The sequence below is a fragment of the Cavia porcellus genome, unplaced genomic scaffold (assembly GCF_034190915.1).
Source record: "Cavia porcellus strain 051 isolate PalLab524CR breed Dunkin Hartley unplaced genomic scaffold, mCavPor4.1 scaffold_28, whole genome shotgun sequence".
Taxonomy (NCBI): domain Eukaryota; kingdom Metazoa; phylum Chordata; class Mammalia; order Rodentia; family Caviidae; genus Cavia; species Cavia porcellus.
In genome coordinates, this window is record NW_026947511.1 from 5049146 (window position 1) to 5055843 (window position 6698).

Sequence of the window (6698 nt, forward strand, 5' to 3'; positions counted from 1 at the left end):
AAAGAACTGGCTACAAAAGCTGCCGGAAGAGTGCGCCCCCTACTGGAGAGATGGAGCAACCTCATGGTTACAAGTGTGGAACCGTGGCCCTCTATGAAATCAGGCATTATCAGTAATCTACTGAACTTCTGATTTGCAAACTCCCTTTCCAGTGTCTCGTTCATGAAACTGACCAGGACATCAAAACAGATCTGCACTTCCAGAGAGCAGCTATTGTGCTTTGCAGGAGGTAAGTGAGGCCTACCTGGTTGGCCCGTTTGAAGACACCAACCTGTGTACTGTTCATGCCAAATGTAACAATTATGCCAAAAGACACCCAGCTAGCACGCCGCTTTCGTGGAGAACGTGCTTAAGAGTCCACTATGGTGGGAGACATTTCATGCTCAAAATTTTTTTTCTCTTCTTCCTGTTATTGGTAGTTCTAAATGTTGGATATTTTTTTTTTCCTCAGTGGGGTTAAAAGGTACCTAAGTACACAACTGTGAGTGGAAAGGGGACAGCTATTGGCAGTTTTTCTATCTTCATTAGTGTGTAATTTTTTAATATTCATGAGGGGATGTAAAGTATTAATGCAAGTCAACAAGTTTCAGCAAATAAGTTTCAGCACTTCAACTTTATAACAATTATAAATAAAATCCGTTAAATTTTTCAGGACAAGGTCAGCATTTGGATTTTTAGAAAACAAGTAAATTTCTTGTTGACACCAACTAAATGGTGTTTGTAGCATTTTTATCATACAGTGAATTCCATTCAGTCTCTCATTCAGTCCCTGTGCTTTTCTGAGTTGTCTTACATGCTAGTAAATTTTTAATGTTCTCTGTCTTTCTGTGCTGTTCCTGTAAGTTTGCTATTAAAATATGTTAAACTGTAAAAAATACACTGATTTTTAAAAAAGCTCCAATAGCTTAGAATGCGGCTCAATGTTAGAGTACTTGTTTAGCACGCACAAGGCCCTAGATTCAAACCCCAGCATTGCAAAAATCAAGCAAACCAAAAAAAGTTGAACAATTTTCTTTCTTGCATTATAACAAGTCTTTTTAATATTATATATTCTTTGTAAATTATTATTTTTTGTAATTGTATAATATTAAATTGAGTGGATATATTTTTATATTCAATATTTTTCTACTGTTAGGAAATATTTATAATATATTCTGACCTCTGTAATCAAAAATAATACTTCTGTGAACATTTTGATCATGAAGCCTTTTTTCCCCATGTTTTGGATTTCTTTCTCAAGTAAGATTTCCAAAAGTAGAATTACTGAATCAAAGAATATGATTTGAGTTCAGATAAATATTGTCATTCTTACTTTTTAAAAGGGCTGAAGACCTCAGGATAAAAGTCTCAGATTAAATACGTCCATAATCCTTTTTCCTATGATCTAAATCCATAGGAATGGGAGATAAGGTATTAAGCATATTTCTATGCTTCTCTCAAGATATAAGATAAATGTAAATTTTCAGATGCTCAAAAAAGACTTAATAAACAAAGCATAAAAACAACAGGGACAAATGGTGGGATGAGAACCAGGCAGACAAGGCTGTAGGTCCCCGGGGGTAGGCTGAAATGTACTTCTGGCAATTAAAACTTTCCTCTCAAAACAATGGCCCTTGGGCCTGGGGATTTAGCTCAGCGGCATAAGCGCCTGCCTTGCAAGCAGGCAGTTGTGAGTTCAATCCCCGGTACCGATAAAAAGGAAAAAGACAAAAAAAAAAAAAAAAAAATGGCCCTTACCACTGCATATACACATCTAGAATTGTGGCAGAAATATATTTCCTGCTCAGAACCAGTAGCCAGAGCTGAGTCCTATCCTTATTCTGGGAAAGAAGAAACTTTTCCTTCACCCTTTTAGATTCAGAAGCTGGGAGTCTATGAGTTTCAAATGACAGAAGTCAGATTAGCAAAAGAAAAGTTTACTTAAGCTTACAGTGTGCTTTCTTAGGAGGACTCAGGGCTGTGCTCTCTCAAATGGGGTGGATAGAACACAGCGAGAGGAAGGAAGAGCAAGAAGAAGATCCTGTGTGGAGAACAGGCAGACAGAGAACAAAGTGGAAATAAGAAAGTGTACGATAATCTGGTACATATTGTGCTGATGCAACTTGTCTTGGTTACTTTTCTCTTATTGCTGACACAAAACATCCAATGCCCAAAATTAAAGAGAGAGAAATTTATTTAGCTCACAGTTTGTAGAGGTTTCAGTCTGTAATCAGGGTAGAATGGCAGAGAGTTACAGTTCATGGTGGTAGAAGGCAAATCAATAAGAGCAAAAAGAGAGGAGCATGAAGAGAAGACGCTTTGCATGCCTTGAACTGTATGTAGACTACCAACCCTAGGGTGGGTGTAGTACTCATATCCACAGTCCCAGCATTGGATCATGAATCAGTCACAAACTCTACAAGCCTGACCCCATGGCAGTATGAGGCTTTGGGGGGACATCCAGATGCAAACATAACACCGGTGGTCTTTGACTCTTCTTCATAGCTGTGACTGCTCAGGATAGGAGATTTATGACAGTCTCTTTTCCACAAAATTGTTGTTTTTGCCAGAGAAGTAATACTCTAAGGAGGTTTCTCTTTGCTTCTTGACTCATAGATATATTTGACTTACAGTAATTTTTTTTTAATTGTACCAGGGATTGAGCTCACAACCTCGTGCTTACCATGCAGGCACTTTATGCTGCTGAGCTAAACCCCTGGCCACTACAGTAATCTTTATATCAACTCTAGGGTACCAAGAGAGTCTGCAAATGGGCCTGTACCATGTAGATTTTGGAGACCTGTCAATCTGGAAATGAGGAGCTCTGAGTTGGGATACGAAAGTAAGCTTGAGTCTAGTTAACCAATAAGACCAAGGCTAAGAAGCTACAACCAAGAACCAAGAAACTCCCAGGCTAGGGAAGAATAAGGAGTATGGGGGCAGAGGTCCCATACAATATAAACTCTAAAGAAAGAGTTTTAAAAAATAAAAGGGCCAGGAGTTTAGGTCAACAAGCACAAGCACTTGCTTGGCAAACACAAAGTTGTGAGTTCAATCGCCAGTACAAAACACAAACAAAAACAAAAACCTTGCCAGAGACTTAGCTCAGCAGCATAAGTGCCTGACTGGCAAGCACAAGGTGATGAGTTCTATCCCCGGTACAATAAAATAAATAAATAAATAAATACATACATTCATAAAAATTTTAAAAACCAGAGTTTAAAAAAAAGTACAGCACAATGAAAGTGGTCACAAATGAAAGATCAGTATCCTGAGGTGACAGAAGAATCTGAAAACAACTTTAAGATGAATCTGTTTAAAATCTTCAAGTAACTAAAACAAGATAACATTAATAAGACCAGAACAGAATATTATGAAACTATACCAAGTAATTAATAAACAGAACATCAAAAAATTTATCACCCACACTTCGCTTTTGAAGAAAAAAACAATTCCTTAAGAGACTGTCCTTCACTACACCAACAGAAGACGGTGATCTGGAACTAGGAGTGGCAAATTACCCTAAACCCATGGAATGCACTGCAATGCTGTGAAGCGTCCTCAATTCATACAAAGCTTCTTTAAGGAAGAGGCAGTCAGGAGCGGGAGAGAGACAGAGAGAAGACTGGAATGGAGAGGATCAAAGCATTTCAGCTGCTACATTCTTCCCAGAAGGTAACCACAATCCAAAAGTTCCAAAATGACTTGATATGTCTTTTTTTTATTTAAAGAAAAAAACAGAAAAAGGGTAGAAAAATACATAATTTTGGGGAGAACATGGTGGATAGATAACAGCAGCCATGGAGGCTCTCTGAGATAGCCACCTTAGATTCCAGGAATGGTGCAGTGTGGGGAATCCTAAGCAAGGGGAGATATACCCTGCTGATCCAGGAACGAACTAAGCTGAGAGAAACCAACTGGAAATGCAATCCTGGTGCTATGACAGGAACAGCTGAAGTCTCAGTGCCAAAGCTGGAACCCGCGCCTCTGGAAACTGCAGCTCGAATTTCCTGCCACCGCTGCTTCATCTGAATCGGCACAGCAGGGATAGAGGCACAAAAGCTCTGAAAGCAGGAATCAGCAAACTGAACTGAGAGCAGAGCTGGTGGGGAGCCCTGCATCAACCTGCAGTAAGTGAGAAGAATAGGGACCCTTCCATAGATAAGGAGGCTCCAATAGAGGACATTCTGGGACCAAGCAGACTAGCCAGAACAGGACGCTGCAGTGACTTCCACCACATATTCCCCTCTCAAGTGGGATTGGTGAGGAATGCTTGACCTGGGTGATGCCGCAGACCAAGACCCAGTAGGGTAGCCCAAATGAGGTCGCTGCACCTGGCAGTGTACCCTAATGCGGTGAAGCCTTCAGCAGGTTGACTGACCTGGAGGGGTGGGCCCAGCATAGGCTGCCCAGGTCTGTGTCTCTCTAGTACACTGCAGTGGGTGGGAACACCTAGCTGGTGTGATTCAAACAAACTGTAACTGACAAAGAAAGAAACTGAGCCTCCTATATATGCTTGTATGGAACGAATAAAAAGTATGGGAAGAGGGAGCAACAAGAAAGGGTCCTCAGCCACCAAACCTGAGAACACTGATCCAGGAAAGGTAAATGCAAAGGAGAATGAGGACAGAAAACATGCAGTATCAGTCTCGGCACCAATAGACATAAAGCAATATCTCCAGGACCTCATAGACAAGTTTAAAAGTGAATTATTTAACCAAGTCAAGCAAGATATAAGTAGAATAGTTAAAGAAATGCTAAGCAACTCCCAAGAAAAAACAGATGGTGGAATGGAAGAACAGAAAAAAAGGGAAGAATTGTTTGATGGAGAAAATAGAGAAAACATAGAATACGTGAAGCAGGTTCAAAAAGATTACCAGGAAACTAAAAACTCTATTGAAAGCTGGCATAACAGCTTGAAAGAAACTAAGGATAGATTATCTGAACTGGAGGACAGATTTTTAATGTGTGAGCATGAAAGGAAAAACTTCTTAAAAATAACAGGAAACAAGCAGTAACAATAAAAAGGCTAGACAATGATAAGAAGATCTAAAACTTAAGAATTAAGAATGTAAAGGAAGAAGCAGGGATACAAACAAATGAACTGCAAAGGCTATTCTCAGAAATAATCAAGGAGAACTTCCCTAATATGGGAAAAGGTAAAGATACTCAGATCTGTGAGGCACACAGGACTCCAGCCACCTACAACCCAAATAGAACTACACCAGGCATATAATCATCAAAATTCCAGAAATCCAATATAAGAACAGAATATTAAAAGCTGTCAGAGACAAGAAACACTTACAAGGGAACACCCATCAGAATTACAGCAGACTTCTTGGCACAAACCATCAAATCATGAAGAGCATGGGGGGAAATAATTCAAGCTTTGAAAGACAATAACCTCCAGCCAAGATTGATATATCCTGCACAACTGTCCCTAGAAATTAATGGAGAAAGAAGGTGCTTCCAGGATAAAGAGGAACTAGAGGAATTTGCAACCACCAATTCAACTCTACAGAGAATACTGCAGGACATTCTAAGAGAGAAAAAAACCAAGATTCCAGAAACAGTGGCACAGAGGCCACAATGAATGGAGCAGAAAGTGAAATGAAGAAGACAAACTGACAACTAATGACAGAAAAAGAGCTCAACAGAAATGAGGCAGAGAAAGTTGGACGGTATGAACAGCTATTTTGGAGAAAACAAGACATCGTAATAGATAGTGCTGATTCAATATCATCTTGTTTTGAAGTCCCATCAAGCTTTTGTTCTTCTGTCTCTATCTGTCTTAACATGTTGTATCTTATTGGATTTTATTATATGTGATAATATAAACAAAAACTTTTATAGACAAGGAGATAATACAGAAACCATTGTTCATGTTCTGTTAGTTGGTTCTAAATACCTTGTAATACTGTCATTCTCTTGAATGGTTTTACATTGTCTTGATATGTTTGATGCTACAGTATACAAAGTTATACTCAAAGATTCCAAGGAAAGAGACACTATGGTAACTACTTTTATGTTGGGATATATTGTGGTGAAACATTTTGCTTAAATGGTTATGTTCTGACCTGTGCTGTTTTGTTGTTATGCCCTCTTTTATATCAATCTTTTTTATTATTTATTTTTTATTTTTATCTTTTTAATTAAGGGAAAAATAAATAAAAAATAGCAGGATATATTATAGTAACCCATTTTGATTTCCTATTAACTTGATTTAAAATCCTGTATTGCTCTCACCATTTTGTTTTGACTGATTTTACTATATTCTGTTTTGATTAATAGTACCAAGTTTGAGAGTATAGGTAACAACTGTGAAGACAATAAGATTCACTATGATGCCCATTCTGGTTGACTATTATCTTCTTTAGAAGACTTGTAATGTCTCCAATGTTTTGGTTTTATTAGTTCTGTTCTTTACTGTTTTGTTCAATTTTATTATAACTGATGATATAGGCAATTCTTCTTAAGATAGCTAGAGGCATTATGGTAACCATTGTTGATCACCTTGCATTCTGTTTTTACATTATGTACTATGTCCATCCTTTTGATTTGATTCACTCTGTTTTGTTATATCACATTTGGTTTTATTCTCTTCAAAAAAAAGTAATAAGAACTGTGGGAGTCATAAAACCCAAAATGTGTAATTGTCATTGTAAAAAAGAGAGGGGAAAAAGTGCTCTAAAGGATATAAGTGCATGTATATTTAAGTG